Genomic DNA, 15,256 nt, shown 5'->3' on the forward strand with positions numbered 1-15,256 from the left:
CAACGTCGATGTGCCGTTTTCAGTAAGTTTAATCATTTCTACCTTTTTTATTTTTCATTTTTATTTTTTTTTACAAAAAGGAGTTCTATTAAATGAAAGAGAAATCTGCTTGATGGATCAAATGAGAAATAGATACACAAGAACTTTATATCCCATTTCTCAGAGGAGGAAGGACCCTTTACTGGGATGGGTCACCTGCCATCCCAGGGGCCCAGCTGGCACCCAGGGCTATTCTCAGCTCCACACATGCATACATATGCCTCCCAGAATCCTTCCCCACTCAGGCAGCCCTAGATGCCATGCCCCATGTCCTGCTGGTACCCATCCCACAAGATGCACTGCAGAGCCTAGGGACCCCTTCCATGTGGCCAAACTGTGCTGCACAGGGCTCAGTGACATCTTTGGCACACTGTCTCCTGGGACACTATCCCTTACAAAAGTAGACTTTCTATAGTAAAACCTCTAAAAACACCTATCTCTGAAAAATTTAAAGTGAGAGTTGTGCAACTTTTCTTTTCACTTATAACTTAAAGGCCACTAAAGGTTATTCATTTGTTTAAGTTCAATATTGTTGTGTCTCAAGGTATAGGGTGGCCCAAGGAGAGGGAGAGAGATGTGGGGATGGTGGGTTGGTGAAGAAGTCTGAACACACACAATATTGGTAGATTAAGTTTGCCATTTAATATGGGCACGGTTCAAGCCACCTCAAACCAATTATAATAGTGACATCAAAGTTTACTGATCATAGATCACCATGACAAATATAATAAAGCTTGAAACATCATGACAATTACGAAAATGTGAGACAGACACAAAAATGATTAAATGCTGTTGGAAAAAATGGTGCCAATAGACTTGGTCCATACAGAATTGCCACAAAACTTCAGTTTGTAAAAATGCAATATCTTAAAGGCATAATAAAATGAAGTACAATAAAATAAGCTATGCCTGTCCTCTGGATGTGTTGTTCTACATTATTGCAGAAGCATCAAGCATGATTGTGCCACTCCACTGAGAGAGGATGCCTGAAAGCATGTTCCTTGTTTCTCCTGGATTTTCTCCTTTAGTTTTTATCTGTATTCTTTGAATGTAACAAGTCATGTGTGTATAAGTTTTTCTATATCTTCTATGTTCTTCTAGTCAATCACCAAGGTGAGGTAGTCTAAGGGATCCCAACACAGACTCAAATAGAAATAAGTAGGAAACATGCAAAATCAGATGGGTATAACATCAGCATAGAAAGAAAGTCTACAAGTCAGAATCAAAAAGAAGAATGGCTAAAAGTGAGAAGAAAAGAGAAAAGAGAAGAAAAGAAAAAAATAGTAAGGGAAATGAGTAGTTTTGACAGGTTCATCAGTAGACTCAACACAATTGAGGGAAAATATTAGGTAACTTTATGATAGGTCAATGGCAATGTCTCAGACTGAAACTCAAAGATAAAAAAAAAAGAAATATAGAACAGTTCAGCCAAAAAATCTGGGACAATATCAAAAGTTTTCAGATTTGCATAATCAGAATACCAAGAGAGAAATATTTGACGAAATAAAGGAACGAGGTGAAATTGAATTTTCAAAGATGAAACAGACAGGAAATGCCTCCAAGTTTCTTATATTTCAGAAATAATGTTAAAAAAAGGCAATAAGAGACATGGAAGGGACATACAGATAAGTGGGTATGGCTGCTTTAGATATGTGTTTGCATATATGAAATGAACTTCAACATGCACAATATATCTTTTAATGCATATAAGCTTTCTCTCTTGTGTTCTAACAAATACTACCTTTGATGCTAATTATCCTACAATTTGAAAACTTAGCAGATTTATCTCATATTAAAATTAGGACGTGGATTATCTTGGGAATACAAAACAAAAACAGAGACTAAGTGGTTCCAACCAGACACAGTTTCTTGATTTTAAGATCTGTATCTTACAGACTTTTATATTTCAAGTGCTTGGTGCAGAGTTCACAGAGTGACTGAGAATTTCAAGTCTATTAGGAAAAATAATGAAATGTCTTTTTAAGTCAAAGATTTTAGAGGAAATAAGTGTTAGGTGTCAGAAGCACGTTTCCAGTTCATCTAATTTTCAAGTCACCTGTCTTAAGTGTGCAGATAAATTTTAGGTGTAAGTATAATACATATTGTGCCTGAATTATTTCTGATGAGAATTTGGTGACCAGAAAAAATTTGATTAGATGTTGGTGATCTGCTTCAAACAAAAATTTCCTTCTCATGTAATGTCTCTATGCATATTAGTTCAATAGAATTCAGAGGTTAAGAAGGGCGATACAAACATGGCATTAGATAACTCTTTTATCGGATCAGTGTAATAGTTCAAGTCCAAATATTATCAATGTATAGGTCACTAATTATAATGTAATATAATTATTCTTCTTTACTTTAGTTTTATGTTCTTTTGATAGATGGAATTTCTGGATCTTTCTCTATAATTCTAAACTATAACACAGTTTAAGAATGAAATGTATATGAGGGTGACTACAGTTAATACTGTAGTGAATATTTGAAAGTTGCTAAGAGGGTAGGACTTAAAAGTTCTTATCACGAGAGAAGACACTATGTATGGTGATGGGTGTTTGCACTTATTGTGGTTATTGTTTTGTACTGTATATAAATATTGAATCATTACATTATATACCTAATATGTTATACCTCAATGAAAACATTGAGAGTTTGAGTAATAGTAGACACAGAAAAGATAACTTGTTTGAAACAACTGCAGAAAGGATAAGTATTCATAAAGGAGAAAAGAGGCACGTATAGAAGAGAAAAGAATATGGAATTGAGTGATGTAAATAAAGTTTTACTACTGATCTATGTAGGCATGGAAAATAGGATGAAGAGGTCGATACTATTTTAAGATAATACCAATACACAAATAAAGCATGAAAAGCCTACAATAATTTTCTAGATATTAGGTATTAAGATATAGTGTGGAAACACTAACAAAGCAGGCTGAAAACAGTTCTGATTTAATCTATGGGACTCTAAAATCATCACAATGTTTCATAGATTAGGATCCTAATTCTGTGTGTGTGTGTGTGTGTGTGTGTGTGTGTGTGTGTGTGTGTGAGAGAGAGAGAGAGAGAGAGAGAGAGATTTTATATAAAAATGTGTGTGTTTAAATATGTATTGGATTTTTAAAATAGCAATATGTATAAAGTAAGATTACCATACACAGCTTTTGTAATATTTTTTAACTTAATGCTATATTTGGTTAAAATTATTTTTTTTAATTTTTTAATGTTTATTTTTGAGACAGAGAGAGAGAGAGAGAGCAAACAGAGGGCAAGTGGGGGAGGGCAGAGAGAGAGGGAGACACAGAATCCAAAGCAGGCTCCAGGCTCCAAGCGGTCAGCACAGAGCCTGACACGGGGCTTGAACTCACGGACCGTGAGATCATGACTTTAGTCAAAACTGAGCCACCCAGGGGCCCCTCATTAAAATTATTTTAAATCTTTACCTTTAAAAATTACCTTACAGTCCATCATACAGATGCATACTACAATATTGAATGATTCCTTACTTTGGAATATTGATTTAGTCTCCTTTTACCTTTTATTCATAACTGTGCAACAAACATCACTGCACATACCAATAAAACATTTTGTTTATTTTAGGAAAAAAAATCCTAGAAATAGAAATACTGGGTCAAGCATAAAGAACCATCACATATAATGAAAAGTTGCTTTCTAAACATGGGGTGCCTGGGTGGCTTAGTTGGTTAAGCGGCCAACTTCAGCTCAGGTCATGATCTTGCGGTGAGTTCGAGACCCGCGTCGGGCTCTGTGCTGACAGCTCAGAGCCTGGAGCCTGTTTCGGATTCTGTGTCTCCCTCTCTCTCTGACCCTCCCCTGTTCATGCTCTGTCTCTCTCTGTCTCAAAAATAAAATAAACGTTAAAAAAATATTAAAAAAAAAAGAAAAGTTGCTTTCTAAATGTATTGCTATTTATGGAATGGTACTTTGAAACTAAAGTAATACGAGTTTCTAAGGAAGAGCATCATGCAATGTTTTTTAAAATAGTAGATATAGGAACCAGATAAAGGTAATGTCATGATGGAAAGTCAGTAGTTCTTTTCAGTCCATTTCATATGTGCATAAGTACAGAAGCATCCTAGAGCCTGCTATTTGGATAACAAAAACAAGAGAATGATTCTTTCCATTTTACACTATTTTGAGGTCTTGAGCTTTCTTTATAAAACTTCTCCCTAATTTACACACATTACAAATATGCACTGAATCATTTCTTGGCTCCTTACAATGATTATAGTGTTTGCTACTTTCTTCTCTTTTTTTCCCCTCTATGTATTATTTTGAACTTTTCTTCTGCTTCTTGGTAAATGCCGTTATAATGTGAATTCCTTTCTGAATGGTATTGGAGAATAATTTCAGTTGTTGAAAAGAATTCAAGAGAAACCTCCATTTTGGAAACAGAATATCTGTGTACAACAATTACATATGGTAAACTTTAAGTTCAGCATAAAAGGTGCTTTCTAAATTTTCAAATTGCCCTTCATTTTAGTTAAGTATTCATATTATCCAACTTTGAATAGAATTTATTAATATAAAATATGAACTTTTTGTATTGCACATACATAAAAAGACTTTACCAGAAATATTCTTTGTTCAAGAAATATTTTTTTACAGGGTGCTTCAGCATTTATTTGAATGTGTCCTCTGTTGGTAGGATACTTTCAATGGAATAGTCAAAAAAGAGGTTGCTGAATGCAAACATCTTTACTTTTCACTTTTTGTGTTCATTTTATCCTTTTTTCAATGAATTCTCCACATTTCAGGGGGAGTAATCTTTTAAAAATTATATTTCATTATGTGATAATTCTGATTAAAACTATGGCTTTACGGAGCACCTGGGCAAAGAACAATGATGTTAACACGGTTTACAAGCCCTAAGAAATCAGGACTCTTCCTATTATCCAAGCTTCTTTTCTCTTATATTATTCTTTGTCTCTACTCACACAACTTATTCTACCACCACTACACACCATATACTACATGCTATTTTTCATCCAGACATAATTATCCATGAGACACTGGTTTACTGGATTTCCTGTTTTGTCAAGTTATTTGTTTATAGTGCGATTTTCTTCAAGTTATTCATGTCAAGTGCCTACCCCTTTGTCTGCATTTGGATAAGTTCTACTCAACTTTTAGGATTTAACTTAGATTTCGATTCTACTGGAAAGAAAATTTGATCATACACATTTGGAATAAGACACTTTCTTATGAAGGCAAAACTATCTATTCCATCAGAGTATTGATCACATTATATTGAAATTGCAGCTTGCTGTGTATAAACCCTTAGACTAAAAACCTGTTGATGGCAGAGGAAACATCTACAACTACTCACTAGTTTACCATATGTCCAAACACTATCTGGCATATATTTGCACACTACAAATATTTCTTTAATGGACAATAAAGCAATGAGAGAATGAATGGTTTGTATTCTATGATTTGCAAGTTTATAAGAACAGTTGAGACAGGAAAATTCAAATTATAATATGAGGAATAACACTCATTTTTCTGTAGAGTTAACATTAAGATATAAGGAGTGAAATTCTGATATAAATGATTATTTCTGACAGAGAAAATGAATAAAACCCTTAGCTTCTGCCAAAAGAATTCTATTTTTCTCAGCTCACATCTTGATTTTACTTTTATTTCCCCAAATTCTACTGATTCCTCTGGTGTTTTTTCCAACTTATTCTTGATATCTGCATATGCACATGGCTTTCCTGTATCTAAGCACTATTGATGAGGGAGTCTGGGGCAAGCTGAGGGCAAACTATAGGCTAACAGCACCACCACCACCACCACCACCAACCTGCCCCCCCCAGGGGAATGTGTGTAATATTCCTTGGACACTCCTGGCTACCCAAGAACAAACGGAAAGGGTTTAAGTGCTTGCCATGGTAATATAGGAAACTAAGGCAAATGAAAAGTTAAATTTGCTTACTGCCTGTAGCCCATTGACAAGTCCTTGAAACCAGCAGACTGACCTCCCTCTAAGAAGCGTAGCTGCCTCAATGACGACACTTTGCTAGGGACAAAGAGAATCTTAGCTTAACATTACCCAATCTCAAGTATCCTGTAAGTCTACTTCTTTTTATCTCAATTGTCCCAAGATATATGCTGGCAATCATACTCCAAGCTTATGACCCCCGATATACATCTGAAGGGTCTCATGACTGAGGTTTTACTAAACGGTAATAAATGGCATTTTCCTAGCAACAGCTAGCCCCTCAAGGTCCTGGAAACCTTGCTTCCAAAATTCCTTAGAGACTTACTCTATCCCTGACCCCCTGCCAGCCTGAGGGTATATAATGAGTTACCCCTCACAACCCCAGTGCAGCTCATCCTGCCCATGGGTCCTGTTCTTATGCCTTAATAAAATCACCCTTTTGCACCAAAGATGCCTTCAAAAATTCTTGGCCATCAGCTCCAGACCCCACCACATCCCAACATCACTCTAAAACTTCATCACTACCAGATTATGTTATGAGATGAAGGTAGACATTAGGTTGGGCACAAACATGGAGACTATTCCTCTTACTGCTTCAAAAGTTAAGAGCTGTCTTCATTTGCTCATTTGAAATTGCTTTCGATAGCAATGAGAATAATAAAACTTATCAGAAGTATTTCCTGGCCAGATGACTATTTGCTCTTTGTTCTCTGTGTCAATCTTTAAGTTACTGTGCAATTCTCAATGTAGAACATATAGCAAGTGTTTGGAGCACATTGACCAAATAATATGATCAAAATGTAGTTGGAACATTGCTTCTGGGGAAGCTCAATGTTCTGTTTCAATCCACTATTATTATGTCGATTCATAAACAAATTTATTTATTCAATAGATGTGTATTGAGCTTATCAGCATTAAATATCATAATGGGTGCTAATCTCCTTGATTCTGTCAATTGTTTTTATAGAAACCTCCAAAATATTTAGTATTGTGTAAATGCCTTGAGTGTTCTGAGGTCTGCAAATCTCTCCAACATGTTCACATAATTATTCTTCCCCTTACTCAGCATGCTCTAGCAATACTGCCCTCTTTTTTGTTTCTCAAAACAAGGCAAGATTTTCCCCTTTCTTGATGATAGACCATGCTATTTTATTTACCCAGAATAATTTGCTCCATATTTTTAAATGTTTGGCCATTTTTTACCCTTCACATTTCTACTAAAATTGTACCTCTTAAACTATCCTTGACCACTTAAACTAGAAATTTCCAACCGAACTTATTATTACCTATGCATTTTTGTCATAGCACTTATTTATACTCTATTTTACTTTTAATCTATCTCTGATCTATGTAAATTCTACAATGTCAAGATACTTCTCTGTATCTCCAGAGACTAAAACAATGATGAATAAATTAATAAATGAATAAGTAGATAATGAAGGAATTATACTAATATACAATATGCTTCTTCCCCTGAAATATCCCCAGAAATGCTTGCACTGAGACAATTCCAAACCGAAACAGATTATCGTCAGTTCCATTTCAAGGTTGTGATGTAGACCAACATCATGCCGCCCTCCAGAGCAATGTGACTAGAGTCAAGGATCTAGGTATTTATTCTAAGGAATATCACAGCCTAGGCATTCCTAAGCATCATTTGCACAATCTTATTTAAAATCCTTCCTTCACACATGCCTTTAAATATCCTAAGGAAAGAAAAACACCAAGGATACTCCTATAGCCAGAATTTTCAGGTTATGTTTTCATCTTTGTGTTTTCTTTAGGTCAGTTTTTAATTTCATAGTATGTCAAATGATTACTTCTCTGCTTCCATGAAATGATTGTGTACATTATCATTGAAAAACCAGTTGAGAAGTAGATGTTGAAGATGAGAATTTCTACTCACCAACAAATTTCCCCCTAAGAAAACCCAAATCCCAAATACCACAGTTTCTAGAGAAATCTATTTTGCTGGTGACAGGACTAGCCTTTGAGTATTCCATTCATCACTTCCTTAGCACAAAACTTCTCAGCACTATAGCCTTTTTTCTTCCACAGTGACAAAATAGATGTTGCTGGAATCTATGGAAAATTGGGTCAGTAAATCAGGAGACACTGATCTGTTTTAAACAAAGATCAAGTTTGGAGTTCTTAGTCCTTTTAACTCCTCAGACCAAAAAGTGTGAATCATAGTTGATGGGAAATCTGACTTTTTTCCCCTCATTTTTGATACCATTATGCCCTCCTAGCTTTTTATCAAATCTATCATCTAATGAACTGTTTACTGAGACCAAAAGGAGAACTTTCCACCAAATGGTATAGTTCATTGACTGAAAGAATATTAGAGTTCTCCAGACTAACAAAATCAATAGGATCTCTTTCTCCAGTTAGATTCTATCAATAGATAGAAGAATAGAGTATACATATTCACCAAAAGCCATATAAATATATAGAAAGGGAGATATTATACAAATTGGCTCACATGATTCTGGAAGCAGAGAAGTCCCATGGTCTGCCATCAACAAGAAGACTTAGAAGAATCAATGATATAGTTATAGTCTAAGTATGAAAGTATGGGAAACAAGAGAGCTGATAGTCTAAGTTCTAGTCGAAGTCCAAAAGGTAGAAGACTGATGTCTTAGATTGAAGACAGTCAGTAAGGAAGAGAAAATTCTCCCTTCCTTCATATTTTTGCTTCATTTAGGTCTTTAACAGATTGAATGAGACCTACCCACACTGGTGAGGGCAATCTTCTTTACTCAGTCTACCAATTCAAATGTTAATCTCATCCAGAATATCCTCACAGACACACTCAAATAATGTGTAATCAAGTATCTGGGTGCTCTGTGGCTCAAGCAAGATGACTCATAAAACTAATCATCACAGAAAGGATTTGAAAAATGGGTTTGTACAGAAAGACCAATTATTATATATGTCATTATCTATGTTCATAGACAATTCACAGAGTTAAGGAACAGAGATGAGGCTCTCCAGAAAAGCTTCTTGGTGTCAGAAAATTATTTGCAGTATAAACATAAAAGTATTGGGATTGTAATGGGCCAATACAGGAGAGAAAGGGTGAAGACTTTATTTTTTTAATGTTTATTTTGAGAAAAAGTGTGAGTGGGGGAGGGGCAGAGAGATAGAGGGAGAGAAAGAATTGCAAGCAGCCTCCATGAAGCTTGTCAGCATGGAGCATGAGGTGGGACTTGATCTCATGATCTTCATGAGATCATGAGATCACGACCTGAACTGAAATCAAGAGTTAGACTCAATGTACTGAGCCACCCAGGAGCCCCAGGGTAAAGATGTTCAATAAGAAAAGACCATGGCTGACTCCAGCAAGATTTTTAAATTTTTGCTAGCCACAGAAATAAAGTTTGTTGTCTGAGATTGAATAGATTTTCTAGTTTTATTCTGTTTATAGCCCTAAATCTTACTCTTCTCAGTGAAGCATGCATTGAGTTAACTGCTAAGTTAACTGAGACTTCAGGAAACAGGCAAAGCAATTTACATATATATGTATATATATTTAATATATAAATTCGCTCATGAAATCAACTTTTATTTAGTTACAAACCAAACATATTATTTTTGCCTGAGGTTTTGAAATACATGTATTTTTTTTTCCTTTAGCTTTCTCTCTGCTGACTGAGAGCAGAGTGCAAATAGTGGCAAGAGTGATTTTTTTTTAAATTACTGTATTTGAAATTTTCTCTGGAGGCTATTACAGATTTTCCTGAAATCTCACAGGAAGCATTCTTATAAGACATCCAGGTCACACTTATAAGCAGAAGTCAACAGAGAATTTCATGGAGGTTCTTTAAGCCAAACAGTGCAGGAAATTTTTCAATTCAGCCTAATGAGTTATTTTGCAGGTTGATACATGAGTACATATTAAGGGAAACTTAGTTTCACCATATGATATCTGGCTTGATATCCTACACAATTATGTCTTTCTGAGGTCAAGGGTTCTTAACATTTTTTTTCAAACGTGGACCCTCCGTGAGTTCGAGCCCCGCGTCAGGCTCTGGGCTGATGGCTCGGAGCCTGGAGCCTGTTTCCAATTCTGTGTCTCCCTCTCTCTCTGCCCCTCCCCCATTCATGCTCTGTCTCTCTCTGTCCCAAAAATAAATAAACGTTGAAAAAAAAATTAAAAAAAAAACAACATGGACCCTTTGACAGTTGTCAGGAAAAGCCTATGGAAATCTCAGAATAATGCATTTAAGTGTAAAAAAGCAACACACAGGGACTATAAGAAAAAATCTATTGCACTACTAGGTATTTATCCAAGGGATACAGGTATGCTGTTTTGAAGTGATATGTGAACCCCACTGTTTATAGCAGCACTATCAACAATAGCCAAAGTATGGAAAGAGCCCAAAGCCCAAATGTCCATCAATGGATGAATGGATAAAGAAGGTGGTATATACATACAATGGAGTATTACTCAGCAATCAAAAGAATGAAATCTTGCCATTTGCAACTATGTGGATGGAACTAGAAGGTATTATGCTAAGGAAAATTAGTCAGAGAAAAACAAATATCATATGACTTTACTCATATGAGGACCTGAAGACACAGAATAGATGAACATAAGGGAAGGTAAGCAAACATTAATATAAAGACAGGGAGGGGGACAAAACATAAGAGACTCTTAAATATGGAGAACAAACAGAGGGTTACTGGAGGGGTTCTGAGAGGGTGGATGGGCTAAATGGGTAAAGGGCAATAAGGAATCTACTCCTGAAATCATTGTTGCACTATATGCTAACTAATTTGGATGTAAATTTAAAAAATAATATTAAAAAAATGTTTAATAAATAAACATGGTTATCAAAATAGGGGGAAAACATGTGCTATATTTACTGGGAAAGCCAGTGTAATATACCACTCAGATCTCTCCATTCAGGATAGAACGTGCTGTAAGAAGCACAATGGTCTCAGTCCCCAGTTGTCTTACTTGCAGGCTCCAGTGGGCTGAACCCAGCAATGACACCATGACTAGGCACAGTAGAGTTATAAACTCCGGGCACTCCCATTCAACATGGACTTCTTTCAGCAGTGATCCTTGCACTGTGACTTCTCATGGTTCTGTCTAGGACTTTCTTGGAGATGCCTATAGTCTGAGCCTCTGCCTACCATTTCTTTTTCCTTCTCTGTTTCCTTTCCTAGGTTTTGGATCAACATCACAGTTTAACACCACCTCCCTTACTTGCTCTCTCTGCTCTTCACCTTCACAGGCATTTCCTCCAATAGTATTTTTGTACTCTTAGTTCTCTTTCAATATCTGTCTCCCAGAGAGCCCAGTCTGACACATCAATTAAGCAACCATTAACTAATAACCCACTATGTAATTAACTCATTCAACAAAATAATCTAGGAGAGTTTCAAATAAGTGCAAGAATTAAATGATTATGAGCCTACATTTATTTCAAAGTATCTTCAACAACTATAATATGGTGAAAAAAATCTGTAAATTTTTTGGTAAAAAATTTGCCTTGGTAAAATTCCAGGTGCTGTTATATTATATTCTAGGTGTATTATGTTATAGCACACACACATAATTGATGGAAATGTTAAATTTTAGCACGAGAAAAGTTAAAGGTATAGCTGACCCATCTAATTATAAAGATATGCTGAATACCATTCAGGGGTGTTCAAAGATTCTAGAAAAACTATGTTAAGCAAGGTGCCTAGAATGTTGGTACAAAGTCACGGGTTAGTCTTACGTAAAGCTTATTTTACTTGACTTGTTAGACCACAAAATATTACCTACAACTACAAAAATCTATGTGTGACTTTTTCTTATTTCTTTACTCCAGTTTCTTTTCTTTTGCTTTTTTGGGGGGTATTAGATATATTTATCTACAACTATCCATAATTTTTAGCAGAACTGCTATTGTTCTTCTTTTGCAATTTATAAATTGGTTTTCTTCAAAAACTAATTTATAAATTGCATCTAAATACATACTGTTTACTAAATTTCTATTTTTGTACTTGAGTTCAACTCTGTTGCTCACTCTTCTAAGACATACATAAATGCACACACACATACTTCGTTATCTCCTTAATTTCTGGGATTATAGCCACTTTTGCCACTTTTTAGATAGGAGCCCAAAGATTAGTATATATTCAGTAATTTTCCAAAGAACAGTCACAACAATAGCAATTTCTTTTAAAAAGAATGGAGAGATTAAAAGCAGCTGTAATTTGCTTTTTGTAAGAGAAAGGATAATTAACACACATACTTACTAAAGTTTTCATATTTGATTATGTACAATATGTTTGAGATGTGACCTCAGATCAAAAAAACTAGGCATTCATATGAGAAGTCAAAATTAGATTGCATGAAAAAAAAATAGATTGCTTGGAACTTTTATTTGTCACTTCTACTTCATTCCTTCTATCAACTTCAGACTTACGGGTTCATTCTCATTGTTCACGTTTAATATATTAAGTTTGAATCACATCTTTCTTAGTAGAATCTACATTTTCTTTGAGGATCATTACATCCTCACCTTAGCTACTTGACAATTTAAAAGCAATAAACTTTACCTATTTTCATTCAGTTTTTCACAAAATTATAGCATGTATACAGTCACCATTAGTAACTGACATGTTGAAAACATCAGCTCGTGAATGGTCCCCTCTGAGTACAAAATCTTTTTTATCTTTATGCATCTCTCTGTTATGGAAACATCAAGTCATTTTCATTGTAAGCTTCAGTCGCTGGACTTTTTCCTTACTTTTTAGTCAATCTCATTCTCCTGACTTCTCTTACTATTCCAATCTACTCAAATCCTGGCTCTGTATCATTAAACTTTTTAAATGTTTCATCAGCTGGTACTAAATTGGCTTATACCATGGGACCCAAACGTGCTTCTGTACAGGTTCTATAAAAATCATGCTACCCAATATTCACAAAGAGTGTGCTGCTGGAAGTGCCTTGACTAACAAACTAAGGACATCTAAATATCATTGGCAATGATGCTTAATGGGGATCGGTAATACTTTTGAGCAGGATGAAGCTATGCTAGAAGCACTATCTTGTCATATGTACGTTAAAGTCTGAAACTGATAGAAGAGGAGTTATAGTCAAGAAAATCAATTTTGGGGGCGCCTGGGTGGCGCAGTCGGTTAAGCGTCCGACTTCAGCCAGGTCACGATCTCGCGGTCCGTGAGTTCGAGCCCCGCGTCGGGCTCTGGGCTGATGGCTCAGAGCCTGGAGCATGTTTCCGATTCTGTGTCTCCCTCTCTCTCTGCCCCTCCCCCGTTCATGCTCTGTCTCTCTCTGTCCCAAAAATAAATAAACGTTGAAAAAAATTTAAAAAAAAAAGAAAATCAATTTTGTATCTTCCATAACAGTCTAGAAATCCTGATTATTTTTATTATCATCTAGGTATAGAAAGCCATAACTTTATGCTTCTATCTTCTAGAGAAGAGGTCATTAACTGTCCTAGAAGTTTAAAATTATGGAATGTCGTGACCTTAACTCTTAGAGATCATTCACTGAGTTATATTTACAGGGGCAATAAATTTGTTAGAGAGAAGGCAAAGGAGAGCCAAAAAGTCCACCCTATGTTTTACTAGAGTAGAGAGAGAAAACAGCAGAATATCCGTTAATACTCTGAGGAGTCTGGCTTAATTTAGTAAAGATGTAAATGTTCTACTTTTCATCCCTGTTGGTAGTTCATCCCTACCAAAAATCGTAACAGAAAAATCTCAATCTTAAAAGTTAAGGAATATTGAATGATGTAAAACCAGAAGTCATTTCTGTCAATAAATCTATTCCGCATTATAGATATTGAATCTTAGTGTTTTCTGATTAAAATATTTCCATTAACACCACAATTCAGATTTCACCCCCAAGAAGATGAAGAATGGAATCATGCCTTTGTGTAGCAGACATTGAAAGAACTTTATTGAAGAGAGGAAATTTTCTAGAATCACAGCCTGACATGAATTTTTTGTACGTCAGATAAATGTGGCTATAGATTGTGATATACAAATAACCAAGCTTATATTTAAAGCCTGAACTTTACGAGATCATAGCAAAAGAGTTTCTATAATTATTATAAAAACTGAGTTAATGTCCCTTCTAGCTGAGGTGGACAAGGAATATGGGGCAATGTTATTCCCTTGCAAGGGTCAGTCACAGAGAAATACAATAATATATAAAATTTCAAATATGGGACTTGGGAAAACATTTTACTTATTGAATTTATGAATGAAGCAACCCTTTGGTGAGAAGTATTAGGACTCCCTCATTTTGCTATGTACCCAACAATATTGGTTACTTTTGGAGGGCAAGCAGTATTCAACTCCTATCATACAGTTTATTATATTTCACTAATACCTATATGCATTATTACAAAAACTTCTAAAATAGGGGTCCATACAGGCTAAACACTCCAAAATAATCAAGAGTACATACATTGAGGCTGGGTTTATACACACACTTTTACTGTAACATGTTTATCTTATGAATACTTCATTGCAGCTTAAGAAAACTATATGTGTATGTGTATTTTTACTTCTACTACACTTTAAAACATATACAAAATGTTTAGAATTTTACTATTTATTTCCAAAATGCTATAAATAATGACTACTCCTCATTTGGCATGCCACGTTTAAAATACTTTTGCATATCCATTCAAAGGTCACTTTAATTAAAAGAAAAAAAATGTGCCAACTAATCTTTGACAAAGCAGGGCAGAGTATCGAGTGGAAACAAGACAGTCTTTTCAGCAAATGGTGCTGGGAGAACTGGACAGCAACATGCAGAAGAATGAAACTAGACCACTTTCTTATACCATTCACAAAAATAAACTCAAAATGGATGAAAGACCTATGTGAGACAGGAAACCATCAAAACCCTAGAGGAGAAACTAGGCAACAACCTCTTTGACCTCAGCCGCAGCAGTTTCTTGCTCAACACATCTCCAAAAGCAAGGGAGTTAAAAGCAAAAATGAACTATTGGGACCTCATCAAGATAAAAAGCTTTTGCACTGCAAAGGAAACAATCAACAAAACTAAAAGGCAACCGACAGAATGGGAAAAGATATTTGCAAATGATATATCAGATAAAGGGTTAGTATGCAAAATCTATACAGAACTTACTAAACACCTGAAAAACAAATAATCCAGTTCAAGAAATGAGCAGAATACACAAATAGACACTTTTCCAAAGAAAACATCCAGTTGGCCAACAGACACATGAAAAGATGCTCAGCATCACTCATCATC

At 35.4% G+C, this 15,256-nt stretch overlaps 1 long non-coding RNA gene across 1 annotated transcript; it reads right to left on the bottom strand.

Moving 5' to 3' along the window:
• Positions 1 to 737: 737 nt before the first annotated feature.
• LOC121032209 (uncharacterized) lies at positions 738 to 14,649 on the bottom strand. Its single transcript, XR_005791152.1, has 3 exons — positions 14,638 to 14,649; positions 14,379 to 14,383; positions 738 to 772 (listed from the first exon to the last, which is right to left on the bottom strand). It is a non-coding gene; the product is annotated as an uncharacterized LOC121032209 (long non-coding RNA).
• Positions 14,650 to 15,256: the final 607 nt, after the last annotated feature.

The sequence above is a fragment of the Herpailurus yagouaroundi genome, unplaced genomic scaffold (assembly GCF_014898765.1).
Source record: "Herpailurus yagouaroundi ecotype Mexico unplaced genomic scaffold, PumYag 28, whole genome shotgun sequence".
Classification (NCBI taxonomy): domain Eukaryota; kingdom Metazoa; phylum Chordata; class Mammalia; order Carnivora; family Felidae; genus Herpailurus; species Herpailurus yagouaroundi.